Source organism: Saccostrea cucullata, unplaced genomic scaffold (assembly GCF_032062105.1).
Source record: "Saccostrea cucullata isolate Sc308-1 unplaced genomic scaffold, CSIRO_AGI_Scuc_v1 ctg607, whole genome shotgun sequence".
Taxonomy (NCBI): Eukaryota; Metazoa; Mollusca; class Bivalvia; order Ostreida; family Ostreidae; genus Saccostrea; species Saccostrea cuccullata.
Genome location: NW_026933462.1, coordinates 191,105 through 207,152, shown reverse-complemented (window position 1 = coordinate 207,152; position 16,048 = coordinate 191,105). Strand labels below are relative to the sequence as shown.

At 33.5% G+C, this 16,048-nt stretch overlaps 1 long non-coding RNA gene and 1 pseudogene across 1 annotated transcript; one reads left to right on the top strand and one right to left on the bottom strand.

The window, feature by feature from the left end:
- Positions 1-1,889: 1,889 nt before the first annotated feature.
- On the bottom strand, positions 1,890-15,934 carry LOC134238403 (uncharacterized; annotated as a pseudogene).
- On the top strand, positions 5,800-7,617 carry LOC134238414 (uncharacterized). Its single transcript, XR_009986011.1, has 3 exons — positions 5,800-6,051; positions 6,496-6,570; positions 7,539-7,617. It is a non-coding gene; the product is annotated as an uncharacterized LOC134238414 (long non-coding RNA).
- Positions 15,935-16,048: the final 114 nt, after the last annotated feature.

Below are 16,048 nucleotides of genomic sequence, written 5' to 3'. Positions count from 1 at the left end.
TCGTTCGTCGTTCGTCGTCAATCGGTCGTAAACTTTTGAACATTTTCAGCTTCTTCTCTGCAACCACTGAACCAATTGCAACCAAATTTGGCACAAAGCATCTATGGGTGAAGGGGAACAAAAATTGTGAATTTCATGATCCCTACCCCCCTGGGGCCTGGGGGGTGGGGCCAAAACCACTAAAATTAATGAAATCTTTAAAAATCTTCTTCTTTACTCCTGGACATCAAGCAGTCAAACTGTTTGCATGATTGTAATCAGCATTGAGTCCTCTATCAAAATTGTGAAATTCATGGCCCTGGGGTCAGGGGTTCTTGTGCTAGGGCGGGGCTAAATAAGTATATAGTGAAAATGCATTATTTCTTTGAAAATCTTCTTCTCTGCTCCTGAATATTAAATAAACTAACTAAGTACATAGTTATAATGAGCAAGAGTGCCTCTACCAAAATTGTGAATTTTATGGCCCCAGAGTCAGGGGTTCTGGTGTTAGGGCGGGGGGGGGGGGGGGGGGGGTGTATTGATTATACATGTATAGTGAAAAAACATTAAATCTTTGAATATTTTATTCTTTGTTCCTAGGTTTTAAGCAAATGAACTACCTATATAGTTATGAGCAAGGGACCCAATTTTCAAGAATTGTAAATTTCAAGACCCCAGGATCAGTTGTACCATAGGGGGGGGGGCTGTACTTATATACTGAAAATGAATGAATTGTTTGAAATGTGCTCCTTGGTATTCATCAAATTTTTTTGAAAAGCAAGGATGCCTTTCCAAAAATTGTGCAATGTGTGGATCAAAGCCTAAGAGTCAAGGATTCCTGTGTGGTAGCGGCATTACTGATTATTGCTGAATATTACTCAGGGTTGCAAATAACATTTAAACCATAGGGGCCATGTGGGCCCCCAACTTCACAAATTTTACTAGCCCACATTGATATTATGGGGCCCACAATTTTTTTTTCACTTTGTAAAAAATCTTTTCATATTAAAACATAAGAGAAAAATACTTTATTGTCAAGAGTATTTCATTTTTTTTTCAACATTTTCCTGGAGACTTTTACACTACTAAATGTATGCAATCCCATGTTATCTTTTGATTTCAGTTTTTTCAGGGCATGCACTTTTAAAAAATGTTTGATTTTTGTAACATTCCCCCCAAACCAAGGGTCGATATGTCGTTTTTTTTGGTTTATAAATGAGAGGACCAAACATGTGCATCCCTGGACTGAATTAACCAGGTGTTATATTTACAATGGACACCCAACATGGCTGCCTATAGCGGCAGAAAACGAACTTCATAAAGTTGTTGGGGGAATTCTTGTTACAATAATGATTACTCTTTAAATTTAAGGTAAATGTTGACTAGGTTGACATATTTTTTTTATCTCAAATAAAGCTATAATAAATATTTGTTAAAAAAAATAGAGTCAGCTGAATGATCAAACACAGAAAAATCCGCCTGGGATAGGAAAACGAAAGTACTTTGAATAGTAGAACCAAGCTACGATCTGATCCTAGAAAAGGTCCGATAAAACTTTTACTCGCCAAGTGGGCGATAACATTCTCAAGAGCTGGTCGCCCACAGCAAAATTTACTCGCATTTGCGAGTGGGCGAGTGGTTATTTGCAACCCTGTTACTGATTTGTTGAAATGCATTTTTTGTTCCCCTACCCTGCCTATGGGTATTAAGTAACCAAACTAAGGAACTGCTAAGTGTATAGTTATGATTACCAAATTGTAAATGCTATAGCATCTGGCTTAAAACAAATTCAATCACTGGAAAGTTGTTGAATAATGCTCAGGTGACCTATAAGGCCCATGGGCCTCTTGTCCATTGTTAGAAAATTCTAGAGATACAAAACCAAGTGTCAAGACAGTTGAAACCAGAACTCAGTTTTTCATCAGTGCTGGAATGAAAATGTAAATGAAGTAGAAATTTATCAGCTTTGAAACATTTGCTGTCCATACAATGTCTTTAACTATTCTAATCACAATGCAGTCTACTCTTGTCCACACAATTAAGTCGCAGCATATATTGTTACATATATGTGTAGCTGGCCTTGAATTTGATGATAGTATGGGTGACTGGTTTTCAGGCACAGGGTATCTTGTTTAACATCAATTCTCTGTAAGGACCAAAATTGCTTGGCCACGCACTATCATGGAATTTTATTTTATCAATATAATATTAAAGAGTGTCCTATATAAAGACTATAGGTGGGTAAATTTTGGACAGTGCTTCCTTGGTTTCCATAGCAACGGCCTTTAAATATTTTGCCATGGCGAAAATGACCTAATTGTTATCACCATGCAAAATAATTCCATGCTTCCTAAACGTAGAAAAGTTGAGAACGTAACATGGGTCTCATTTTATAGGTAACTAATCAAAGTTTCTTGGCATATAAATTTTATTCAATTTAACTCAAGGGTTTTAATATAATACAGATCAATTTACACAAAGATTGTCATAAAATGAATACAAAGGTACCTATTTCTTCAAGTGCATAGAAATTTTTGCAGGCAATTTCAACTTATAATAAAGGTTTTTTCAGTAAGATAGAACTTAGATCTAAAAGATTCAAAAAGATTTGAGGTGGGTATATCAGTTAAATGTTGTTTTCCATTCGCCTGAAATCCTCACTTTTCATGACAATTGACCGAGAGTTATTTCCCTTTGCTGACTCTTTTGCACTGAAGACAAAAAATGGTTGACTCTCCTGTCAAAAGAAGTTTCTAACAATAAGGGCGAAACGATTACACGTGTAAACGGCGACGTTTCGATTAAATGCTCTAAACGTTTACGAATTGAGTAAACGTTTACACGAAGGTCATAATCAATGTCTACCAGAAATAAAATCTGACACAAACAAGTTGTTTTATTTTATATTTACCAAAGAAAACACAGTCTGTCTGTTACAAATTTACTTACGAACAATTGTTTTCTGTTTTAATCGATACCGGAAACAATATTTCACAAAACTATTTAAAACCCAATGCGGTCTAACATTTTTAATTCCGATTTCCCAGTAGCGAAAACTAGCAGTATATTATTTTATTTTTCCAAGCATATGTTTTAAAATAAATAACATTTAATGCTGCGTTTTATTGCTAAGAAAATACAAATTGTCATGCCTATAACGGTAAATTGTTGAATATAGAGCTTTAAAATATTGAACGTGAACCGGATCCATCATTGTTATCGTGTAATTTTTTTTATTAGTATATCAAAGTTGTTGACGCCAGAAAATTAAAAAAAATGACTGATGAAGGTAAAAAAAGGAGTGAGGTATGGAAATATTTTACTGTTATTGAAAATAATGGTAAAAAGAAGGTTAAATGCAATCTTTGTGCCATTGAACTGTCTTATGCAGGGGGAAGCACAGGCACTATGATGAACCACATTAAATTCAAGCATAAATCGACTAACTTAAGCAAACCAGTCGCCCAGCAGTTAAAACAAGCACCGATAACTGCTTTCAGATCTCCTCTTCTATCAGTCACAAGAGAGAAATATCAGAAAATTACACAAAAACTAGCATTAATGTGTGCACGTGATCTACGACCATTGAGTATTGTAGAGGGGAGAGGGTTTCAGGAATTCTGCACAGAGCTGAATCCGCAATTTAAAGTTCCATCCCGCACAACCGTTTCAAATTATGTCACTCTCCAATACAATGATGCTGTTCAAAAATTAAAAGACGTCATTAAAAACCAAATTGTTGTTGCGTTTACGTCTGATCACTGGACTAGTCTGGCGACAGAAGGTTACATAACAATGACGGCTCATTTTGTTGATGACCAATGGAACTATCGTAACTCGGTTCTAGCTACAAGAAAAGTTACAGAGCGACACACAGGAGAAAATACGGCAAATGAAATCCGTTCAATTGCAAATGAGTTTGAAGTCAACAACACACAGATATGTGTTACAGTGATGGACAATGCTTCGAATATGGTGTCCTGTGTTGAACATCTTCGGTGGGAACACATTCGATGCTTTGCTCACACATTGCAGTTAGCAATTCGCGGTGGGTTCGATAATGCGAGTTCTCTATCGAAAACAATTGCTGCAACAAAGAAACTTGTTTCTCATTTTAGAAAATCGGTTATTGCTACTAACGAATTGCATGTTCGACAGAAACAAATGTCCCTCCCTGAGAACAATTTGATCATTGACTGTCCTACGCGTTGGAATAGTACATTTGATATGTTTGAGCGTCTGCAGGAGCAACGTATGGCTGTGTATGCTGTTCTGCATGATAAAAAAGTTACCAAAGAAAATGACGCCAGAATTCTCGACTTAAGTGATGGACAGTGGTTAATTTTGGAAGGAATGATAACAGTGCTGCGGCCATTTTATATGGCGACAAGAGTGATGTGCAGCGAGGAGTACCCAACTGTAAGTGGTGTATATCCAGTACTTTACAGCCTACTCAACAAACACCTAACTTCCACGGACTCGGATCGCGTTGCCGTGGCCTCATTTAAGAGACACGTAAAGTCTGATTTGGAAAGCAGATTTTCAATTGGTTCTGAAGTTGAAAGCGTTCCGATGCTTTGCTCATTCTTGGATCCACGGTACAAATCCCTCCCCTTTTTGTCTGAGGAGAAGAGAACTGTTGTGCAGGAAGCAATCAAATCCTATTTTCAGCGTGACACAACTGACATTCTACCCAATGAACCAGTTGCTGAAAAATCCTGTTCGGATTTACAGAATAATTCACAAGAATATGAACCAACGACCAAGCGTGGGCGTATTAATCAGGATGATATGTCGTACTTGCTTGGAGAATACTATGAAACTGATTGTGAAATTGTTGCCCCGGCAACAATTGAAGATGAAATCAAGTTATATGTGTCGGAAAAAATTGTAAATACGAAATCCAACCCTTTTATTTGGTGGAAGAAAAATACTGAAACATATAAGAAGCTATCTATGTTAGCCCGGAAATTACTCTGCATTCCTGCAACCTCGGTTTCCTCAGAGCGCGTATTTTCTACCGCCGGGGGCACAGTTACCAAGCTGCGAGCATCGCTTGACTCGGACTCGGTCGACAAGCTTGTTTTCTTGAATAAGCAGTTGAAACAAGAGGAAAAAATTGCAATTGCAGTAGCTCAGGAAACTTGATCATCTACTCCCGGACCCGAGATTATTCAGGTGAAACAGGAACCAAAGTCTCCTCCTCGACCAAATCAAGAAACACCCGAAACAGGAATGCCTTCACTGCCAACACTCCCCACATTTGATGACTGACAGTTTTAACTTTGAACTTTCGCGATGATTGATGTTACTATTGCAAGTTTGTTCAATTATTTTGTATGTGGTTTGACTTTTGAGTTTTGAAAAGTAAAATTTAATTGAGTTTGATTAATTAAATAAATACGTTTTCACAAGTCTTTCAAGTGTTTTGCTACAATCAGCAGATCGTGGTATACTTAATTCGGGATTAAAAGGTCTGTCTTTGCAGGTTTGATTTTACAATGCTCTTTTTGTATCCGGTATGTAGCCAAGCAAACCATTAATGCAATGTTACGTGACGGTGTATAAATGTATTAGTTTAATGGGCTTCATACCCTTCTGCTCTAAAAAAAGGTACATAAATAGTAATAACAACACATACTTAAATGAAAGTGAAAAAATGGTTTATTAAGAAAGTGTTTCAGTGGTAAATATCCATAAAAATTCAACACAAAAAATTCTTCCGTTTAAACGGTGCCGTTTCGATTACTGCTGTTCGTTTAAACGTTTACAAAATTCAGTAAACGTTTCACCCTTATCTAACAACATGTGGCTAAACAGACACCAGGAAAATAAACAATGATAAAATGATGTTTAAGTTGCGAGTGATAAAGTAAGTCATCAATCAATTAATGAAAATGAAAGAGACAGGTCTTGTGAAATATTGGAACAAAATTTATGAAGTCTGACTAGAGGGATTCCATCTATTCTAAAAACCCATACGTACATTATGATGCAAATGGAAGAAAACATTAAAAAGCAGTGGATACGGCCACCGGGAAATCAGTAGGAATGGATCTACCCTAGGCACAGGTATAAAAAAAAAGTAGAAATTTGTGTTTACTTTAGAAAGCAAATTAATTAACTTACTCTTGAAAATCATACAACTATTGATTAGGAGGAGAATGTAATAGAAGATGTAACTTAGGTTTGTGTGTATGAAATGAAAAATTAATATGTGTTTTCGGGCACAGACTACATTGTTGTTAAGTGTGTGTGTGTTTTATTGGGGGGGGGGGGGGGGGGCTAAAAATATTTAGGGAAGTGTGTATAAATTAGAGACGGACGTAAACACATGCATATTATAAGGCTCTATTCAGTTTGACTGTGAAAAAACCCCCATAATTTTTAATTAACTTTAGCAATATATACACACTTTAATAAAATATATGTATAAAAATGATATGCCCTAGCTTGAAGGTATGTATTCACACAAATTTATTTCATTTTAATAATTAATAATAAATTTATTTTTAGATGTACCAATACAGTTCTAACAATGAAAATAAAGATGAAAAGATACATTGAGAATTCATTTTCAGTAAAAAGCAGGTGAGAATTTTTTTTAAATATTAAAATTACCTGGTAAGGAAATAAACATTCATCATAATTTGATGCTAATAAAATAAACATTCATCATAATTTAATGCTAATAACTACATGTACCACAGCAAAATTAAATCTTTTATTAATGTCATGATTTATAGGTCTCCTGAGCCGAAGGCTCAAGTAAGCTTTTCTGATCACATTTTGTCCGGCGTCCGTCTGTCTGTTTGTCTGTCTGTCTGTAAACTTTTCACATTTTCAACTTCTTCTCAAGAACCGCTGGGCCAATTTCAACCAAACTTGCCACAAAATATCCTTGGGTGAAGGGGATTCAAGTTTGTTCAAATGAAGGGCCAAGCCTTCATTCAAGGGGAGATAATTGGGAATTTAATGAAAATTTAGTGGCATCTTTTAAAAATCTTCTTCTCAAGAACCACTGTGCCAGGAAAGATGAAACTTATGGGGAAACATCCTCAGGTAGTGTAGATTCAAGTTTGTTCAAATCATGACCCCCCGGGGTAGGGCGGGGCCAAAATGGCCGACCAAAGTTTTACATAGAAATATATAGGAAAATTCTTTAAAAATCTTCTTCTCAAGAATGACAAAGCCATAATTCATCATATTTATATGGAAGCATGCTCAAGTAGTGTAGATTCAATTTTGATCAAATCATGACCCCCAGGGGTAGGGCGGGGCCAAAATGGCCAACCAAAGTTTTTAAAGATATATATAGGAAAATTCTTTAAAAATCATTTTTCTAAAAAATAGCCAATCCATGATTGGTCATGGGACTACTTTTGGATTTAAACTTTACAATAAAAAAACATTTTCTACTCTTTCCTACCCTTAGTGCTCAGGTGAGCGATGTGGCCCATGGGCCTCTTGTTTCTTATAAAGTTTTGGGATACAGTAATTTAAAAAAAGAATCAAAAATTGGTTGTAGAACCTACTATGATTGTATTGTTACATTTTAGAACTGTGACACAGGAGCATCACCTGTGAAAGGTTACAAATGATACAAATGACACCAATAAAAGATATATGAGCAACTGTAAGTACACTGTTACTTAAATTAATTCAATTTTCTCAACAAAGTCAACACATGATGTATGTTTTAATAAAAATTTTATCAAAGAGGTTTTAGAATTTTTTTTTTGTTCTATATATTAAAAGAAATATACTCTTACCATACTTAATTCACAAGCAAATTCAAAATTAATTGTGGGAACACCATATAACTTACAAGTAGTCAATCAAAATTTTATCTTAAAGTTTTTCTTGTATTTACAAATTCATAAATTGAATATGTATTAAGCTATTATGCAACTGTACTTGGATACATGTATATATGAAATAGTATGAATATCCCTAACATACATGATGCATATATGTATGATTTATGCAAGAAAGTTGCATATAAGGCACTATAAATAGAGGAACCCTAAATAAAAATACTAGTATCCAGTATACAGCAATGAACTATATAGTTGCAACTTATTAGGAAATAATCTTTGTTTTTATGTTTTTATTATCTTTTTTTAACACAAAGGTTATACAGTGGACCCTCATTTATCCGGACGCTTTGGTTCCAATTTAATTTGTCTGGATATGTGAAATATCCTGATATCTGAATCACCAGTTAAACAAGACAGAATAACATTTAAAAATTTCGTTCCGATGAAAAATCGTCCGGATATCTGGCGTCCGGATATCTGAAGGTCCACTGTGTACCAGAAACAGGAGGCAGTTACAAAATTAATAAACAAAGACAGAAAACTTGCAAGTGATCCTGCATGAGAACTGAACTCCAGACATTATCGTTACCAAACAGTATTCTTTTGGAGGGAATTCTGTTTAAAGAAATTGGAGTTCAGAAGTTTTGAAGTTTGTGATGGTAAATTCACTAAATTTTTTAGGTTGCTTTTATCTTCCATTGTTTATACTTAAAATATTTTTGAGGTATTTTTTTCAAGGTGTAAATACTAACAATTGGTTTAGAATTAAATACATGATAGTGAAAAAAATATCAATTTTGTTTTCACATGAAAAAAATGTTGTAGAAAAATAATGAATTTAAATTGGGTATAGATGTATGTTATTTTTTATTTCAGGGAAAAAGTCGAAGATGATTATTTCAAGTGTCACTTTTTAAACCCACTTTCTTCACTGGACAGCCATAACACCACATACAGCAAAACTCGTTTAGTACAAACACGGATATTGTGAATTTACGGATAAAGCGAAGTCATCTTGGATCCCTAACTATATAATTTTAAAACATTCCTTATACAGATATAACAAATAACAGATATAGCAAAGCAATTTCGAAGGTCCCCATGCCTTTGTTATAACTAAGTTTAATTACTGTAACAGTAAACGTCTGATGTAAGAAAAAAAAAAAGGGGTAACTTTAAGTCTAGCTGTTTGAACTAAATTGTTATGTAACAGATTTTTTTTTTCCATATTTTGACATATAAATACACATTTTAGATAATGTTCAGAATGAAGATTTTCTTGATAAATAATTTGAAAAAAAGACTGTATTAATAGCGAACGCAGCGAGCGTCGCAAAGCGACGCTCGCGAAGCGAGCTCAATAGACTAACGTGGATGAACAGAGGAAATTCGGATTGAAATCTGTACATACGTGAGCCAAATTTCTCTGTGCAACATTCCCAGAATTCCTGCACTACCCAATGTCCTTTGCGCGAATAAATCAAAAATAGTAAAAAAAACTAAAGGAACATTGTTTCTTACCGAAATCTTAATGAAATGCTTTCGCCTTACCTAATTCAAAAAAATACCCCCATGCCACAACACAGGCCTTCACCTTGTCCTTCGGAAATGATACAAATGACGTCACTGGAAACTTACGAATTTTGACGAAGTTATGTCGGTTGCTTCCGTGAAACTCGGAAAACATGTTGCGGTGCATAGCAACATGGTGGCTAAAACATAGCAACAACTTACTTGAAAAGAACGATTTAATGCAATCTCTTTTCCATAAAACTAGCGTTTGCATCCTAGGTCAACAGAACTTTTTATCTGACGTCATACTTTCGTCACTTCAAGGGTTTGGGTATTTCCGATTTTGTCGGAAACTTCCGAAAAGTTTGGAATCTCGATCCCGATGCTTGGGAAATGTTTTCTTTTTATTGTTTTGTTTTATTCTTTTCGCTTTCTTTTTCTTAAATGATAGACAGTACATGTGTAGGTTTATGATATTAAATAAACTGCGCTCGCCCCAACGGTCACACCGTAAAACATATTATAAAAGTTGTTATATATACATGTACTGTAGATCACATAATTTTTGCAATTATTTTACCTTATTTTCACAACATTGTCATTGACTCTTTTTTTAAAATAGACACATTTTTCACAAATTGGTGTCAATACTCTTTTTAATCTCAAAAAATACTATTTTATGTGAGAATTAATTTTCTGAGAGCACAAAGTCTTGTTTAATAGTGGGAAAATAATGTTCTCGTGAATAAAACTGATAAACAGAATACAAATGAGTATGTGTATGTTTACAGATTGTAAGTGATATATTAACGATTTTTTTCAATGTGTTGTTAGTTTAATAGTCAATTTAGATTCAGCTCCTTTTCTCCATTTTGTATCTAGTATTTGAAAATATTGATTGCTGGGCAAAGTTCCTGTGAAAAGTTTTCAGTATGTTGTTGGTGTTGCAAGGTCTTAAAGATGCATACTAGTATGTGCCAGTCTAGAATTTTCTTGTTTTTCCTCAAGATAATAGCATTAATCCAATCTTAGAATCTTATTTTGCTTGGTTTTACTGTGTAACTGTGGAAACCCTAAAAGTTATTTATAGAATGATTTTGCTAACACCTATGTCTTTGAGATCAAACATTTTATTGTTTTTCTTAAGTTATTATTAAATTTTGGTCAAGTGACGCCTAGAATTAGTGAATACTTTGCATTTTTCAGTATTTAAATTGGCTTTCAAATATACCCATATTTACCACTGACTTACATGTACAAATAATTTTCTAAACATTTTCTGTGTAGCATAAAATTAAAACAAGGTGTGTAGTTTTTGTGACAATAATTTGTTGGTTTTTCTTAGATTTTATTAAATGTTCAGTTGAGATTTCAAGTACTAGCCAAAAGTCTCAATTTTTCAAAAAATTCTGGCTGTTTCCATAGCAACCAAGATACCTTGCAACCAAATTTTATTTGATATTTTTATTTCTGGTATCAAGTAGTACTAATGGGGAAAGTTTCATCAGAATCAGTGCATGACAAAGAAGTTTAAATTATTTATAAAAAAAAATGGCTATCAAAGAGCTAATCTTTGCTAGATTTTGAGTTATTTGCCCTTTGTAAGGGATCATTGAGAAACAATAATAAAACAATTAATTTTGATTTATTTTAATTAATAGCTTTAAAAAAAATTGTAAACATTTATTATTCATTTGATTTCTCATATTTTAAAGAAAAAACTGATTGGAAAAGAAATTTTATTAAACAACTAGTGTCTGGTAAAATTTTGAAAAAGAAACAAATTATTTGGCAAAATGCCAATTTTCGAAGTTAAAAATATTTTAAACGAATAAAATACCCACTCTACTTTTTATAAAAGTTGAATAACATTATGATAGTGTTTTTAAAATTTCAGTTGATTTTTTCTCATAGTGCTTGCAATTTTTGATAGACCTCTTGAAAAACAGGGTAAAAATGTCCATTTTCGAAATGTTAGAATTTGGTCATCTTTGAGCCACCAATTGAGGAATTTGCTGTGACATTTACAATTTTTTTTTTATTTGTGTAATATATTGCTCCATGTGTCCTGTTCATATAATTTATTATTTATCTTATAAAAATAAAGATGATTATACCATATGAAATGAATTATATAGCATTTTTATGTGTGAAATGGGCATAAATGGGGTCAAAATCTATTTTTGTCCGTTACCATGGCAACCAAGGTGGTAACCTTAATTTTGAATGTTGATTATGTCATACTGTATGGGCATTAATCACCTGAAAAAGTTTCATTGAAATCGCCCATAGTGTGTGCCACAGCCCTACAGTAAAACTTTGGTCCTTACAGAGAATTGATGTTAATATCTAAAAAATCAAAAACACTTAAGTTGTGTTCTAACTATTCATATCCCCTCCCTTTTCCATATCTTCATACTATATTGAACAGTTGCACTTGTAAATCAATACATGTATTGAAATCATTTACTCACCAAGATTTTTAATTTCAAAGTACTGGACAATTAAGTTTTTTAATCCAACTTATAAATTGTTATTTACCTATGAAAAAATCCTTCGACTTTTGTGCTGCATCTGCTACTGTTGAAGACGATGCTGTATATGGACACTTCACCTCTACAATATCAGGAATGGCGTCTTTGGCTTCTGGAGTTTGATAAAATACACTGCATGTTGGTGGTCGAACAACTAAGCCCTCAGGTGAAGCACCCAACACTCCTGATTCATGCAACCATATTCCTTTCAGGAAAAAATATAATACTACTGAATGCAAACAAACCAATTACAATTGATTTTGTAATGCACACAAAGTCTAAGTAGAGCTTTTATAATCCTTTCTACTTCAAATAGAGTATATGGATATACTTGTACAGAGTGGTACTAGGTTTATTTTTAAGTAGGTCTCCATTTCCAACAAATTTTCTGGAATATATTGGTAACTGAATATTTTTTTTTTTTTTTACAATTGGACTTCAGCAATTGATTTCTATTTGTCACTAGGATAAGTCCTGTTATTTGTTTCGACACAATGAATGTTAACATGTCAGAGGTTGAAGGAATATTATTTTTTGCTGTATACCTGATTGCTCTATAGCTGCATCAAAATCCTTTTCATACTTTCTCAAAGCATCATCTTCATGAGTGATACCCCATGCAACAACCTTGATGGACTCCAGATTGTAAGCCGACATAAGCCGTTTCTTCAGTGACAATGTCATTCTGAAGAAGAATATGATTTTTGGTTATTGATCTAATATTCCCTGCATCTATATGTACAAATATCTAGTCATTACACTCAAACCTCATTATCTGAAACTCAATGAGACCAAGAAAAATGTTCGAAATATCCGTGGATTCAAGAATGATATATAAAGAGTTATTGAGAATAAAACGTCCCAGTCTTTTATAAGTGGTTTGGACATCAAAATTACGTTTGACATATCCATGGTATCTGAGATAATGGGTTTGAGATAACAAAGTTTGACTGTACTTTAAAAGTCTATTTTGAAAAAGATTTAATCACACGTCTTACCGCCTTTGCTTAGAACTGAGAACTGCACAAAAGTTGGAAGCTGTTATTCTGTATTTTCTTACAATCGACCAAATCATTGGGTTGTTTCGTTGCCCAATTGTTGCTAATGCAGCTCTTTTAATGGCTTCATCTAACAGGGATAATGCATGTCGTAACCACACCATAGGGGCATCAGAATGAACATACTCTGGTGATGTTAACAGGTCTTCAATGAGAGGAGCAGGTGGGCCAGGTTCACATGGCTCTGGTTCAAGAATCCATTTCAATGCTGAAAAATTTCATTACTTGTGTCATTCTCAAAAATAATATCCATGTCATGCATATACCAAGTAATTAATATAAGAGTCCATACATTTAATTTTAGTGAACACTGTAATGGGTTTTTGTAATGTATGCATTAAATTTCAAATTTACAACTCACTTGCAAATACATTTGTATTCCTGTAAAAACCAGAAGTCTCTGTCGAGACTGAAGCTCTACTGGTTTGAACTTATAGCAAAGGAAGAGAAAAGTACTTAAGCAGCTGGGATTTGAAACTAAATAGAATAATGTGATAAGTCTCTTTATGTTCTTAATTGTGTGCCAAGCTATACTGAAATAAAATTTAGCATTTTGAAACAATTTTACAGACATTTCTATTTTTAGTAACCACGGCAACACCATTCATCAAAATTAAAGTTCGATACACAGAATTATGTATCTTAGTGTATTCTACTTATGTGCCAAGTTATATTGAAATCAGACCAAAACTGTTTTTTGAAACAATTTTACAGATATTTCTTTTTTAGTAACCACGGCAACACCGTTCATCGAAATCAAAAACCGATAAACAAATTATGTATCTTATTGTATTCTACTTGTGTGCCAAGTTATAATGAAATCAAACCAAAACTGTAGGAGGAGTAGCATTTTGAAAGAATTTCACAGAAATTTCTATTTTTAGTAACCACGGCAAAATTCATCAAAATCAAAAACCGATACACAGAATTATGTATCTTAGTGTATTCTACTTGCTTGCCAAGTAATACTGAAATCAGACCAAAACTGTAGGAGGAGTAGCATTTTGAAAGAATTTCACAGAAATTTCTATTTTTAAAATCACGGCAACACCGTTCAAAATCAAAAACCGATACACAGAATTATGTATCTTAGTGTAGTCTACTTGTGTGCCAAGTTATAATGAAATCAAACCAAAACTGTAGGAAGAGTAGCATTTTGAAAGAATTTCACAGAAATTTCTATTTTTAGTAACCACGGCAACACCGTTCAACAAAATCAAAAACCGATACACAGAATTATGTATTTAGTGTAGTCTACTTGTGTGCCAAGTTATACTGATATATTTTTGTAGGAGGAGTAGCGTTTTGAAAGAATTTCACAGAAATTTCTATTTTATGACCACGGCAACACCGTTCATTGAAATCAAAAACCGATACACAGAATTATGTATCTTAGTGTAGTCTAAAGTTATATTGAAATTATACCAAAACTGTAGGAGGAGTAGCATTTTGAAAAATTGTTTACAGACAGACGGACAGACGGACAGACAGACAGACAGACGGACAGACGGACGGACGACGGACGCATTACTATCGCATAAGCTCTTCTGGTCTCTGACCAGTAGAGCTAAAAAATTGCATGTGGCATTCTTAGTGTGAAAGTGTCATGGAAAAATTGGTGCAAATGTACAATTAACATTTACTAAATTATTAATCAATGTTTCATAATGACATATTCTAGTATTAGAATAATAGAAGAATGATCTGATAATTTTGCTAGAATATGAAACAAGTTATTTTTTTTAAATGCAATTGAATGAATTTTTTCCTGTCAGAAATGTATACTCATGTACAAAAATACTATCATATTTATAATCTTGCCTTTCCAATTATTCAAAGATTGTTATTAATATTTATTACATTGTATGTTCAAAAACTGGACAATATACATAGCCAACAATATTATGCTCCTCATCTTTGTACATTTGTTTACAATGAAAATCAACCAACGGTCAGTAACAAATTAACAGTTTTATAATACTCTTAATGTAAAAATCAAATAAAACAAATAACAACAACAGTAACACCAAAATCATAATTTCCCCCTTATATTTTACCAATAAACCTTCCAAGCTTTGCTAACTCTTGGTGCAAAAAACACCAATCACTTTCATCAAAGGGGCGGTTTAAAGTACTTCAAATATGAAGCAAATTTTTTTTACGACTGATTTATGTATTTTTAATGATTGATATATTTTTTTAAATTAATACAGTTAATGAATAATTCAGAAATTGCAAATATATGAATAACTATAAATAAAAGAAAATACATATTGCCTCACTGAGAAAAATATTTAAAATATACCCCGGTAGATACTAACCAGTAATCCGGGCGTGCAGGTGGAAACAATTCTTCCATTGTTTTCATGTCTTTTTTAATTGAAGTTTTTGGGTTCTTCAACCATCCACACTTTATGTCAGTCTTGCTAACACATTTGTATCTGTGAATGTATATCTCATGGTGTATTTAAGTATCATTTTAGCCCTCTGGCTCCTGAATGAAAAACATGTAAATAAACTCGATCAATCATCAGGTCATTAGACTTTTTATGCTTAATAATATGTTAAATGTATCTCATACATTTACCGGGGAATGTTCGATTAATGCGACGTTCGTTACAAAGAATCGCAGGTTGTTTTGTGTCTTTGGCTTTCCCTGCCCACCCAGCCCTTTCATTGTTTATTTAGTAAAATTTATGCATTTGAATTGTATCACTTGAATAAATATGCGATTTGTAACGAACGCAACAATCCTACAGTATATTGTTTTTGTATGTTTTTAATAAATTAGTCAAGAAAATATATATATATATATGTATATATATGTGACACGAGGGAGAAGATAATGTCTAATATTGTTAGAGATGTTCACGAAAATGTACACAACCTTGACCCTTACCGTGACTTTATATGATGTGTTCCTCGTCGAAGCTTGTACCACCGAATGGATCGTTTTAGTCTCTTGATCAAATAAAAATTTTAGCACATGGTTGCTAATAACGGCGTTCTCTGACTTTCTCATTAATTTCGGTTTTTCGGCTGTATAACTGGCCCAATATTGTATTGATATAGCCATGTTTGTCACCGGCAATGCATCACCAAAAGTGATGCTAAACGAGACTTACAGTAGGTGCATTCCAGGTTT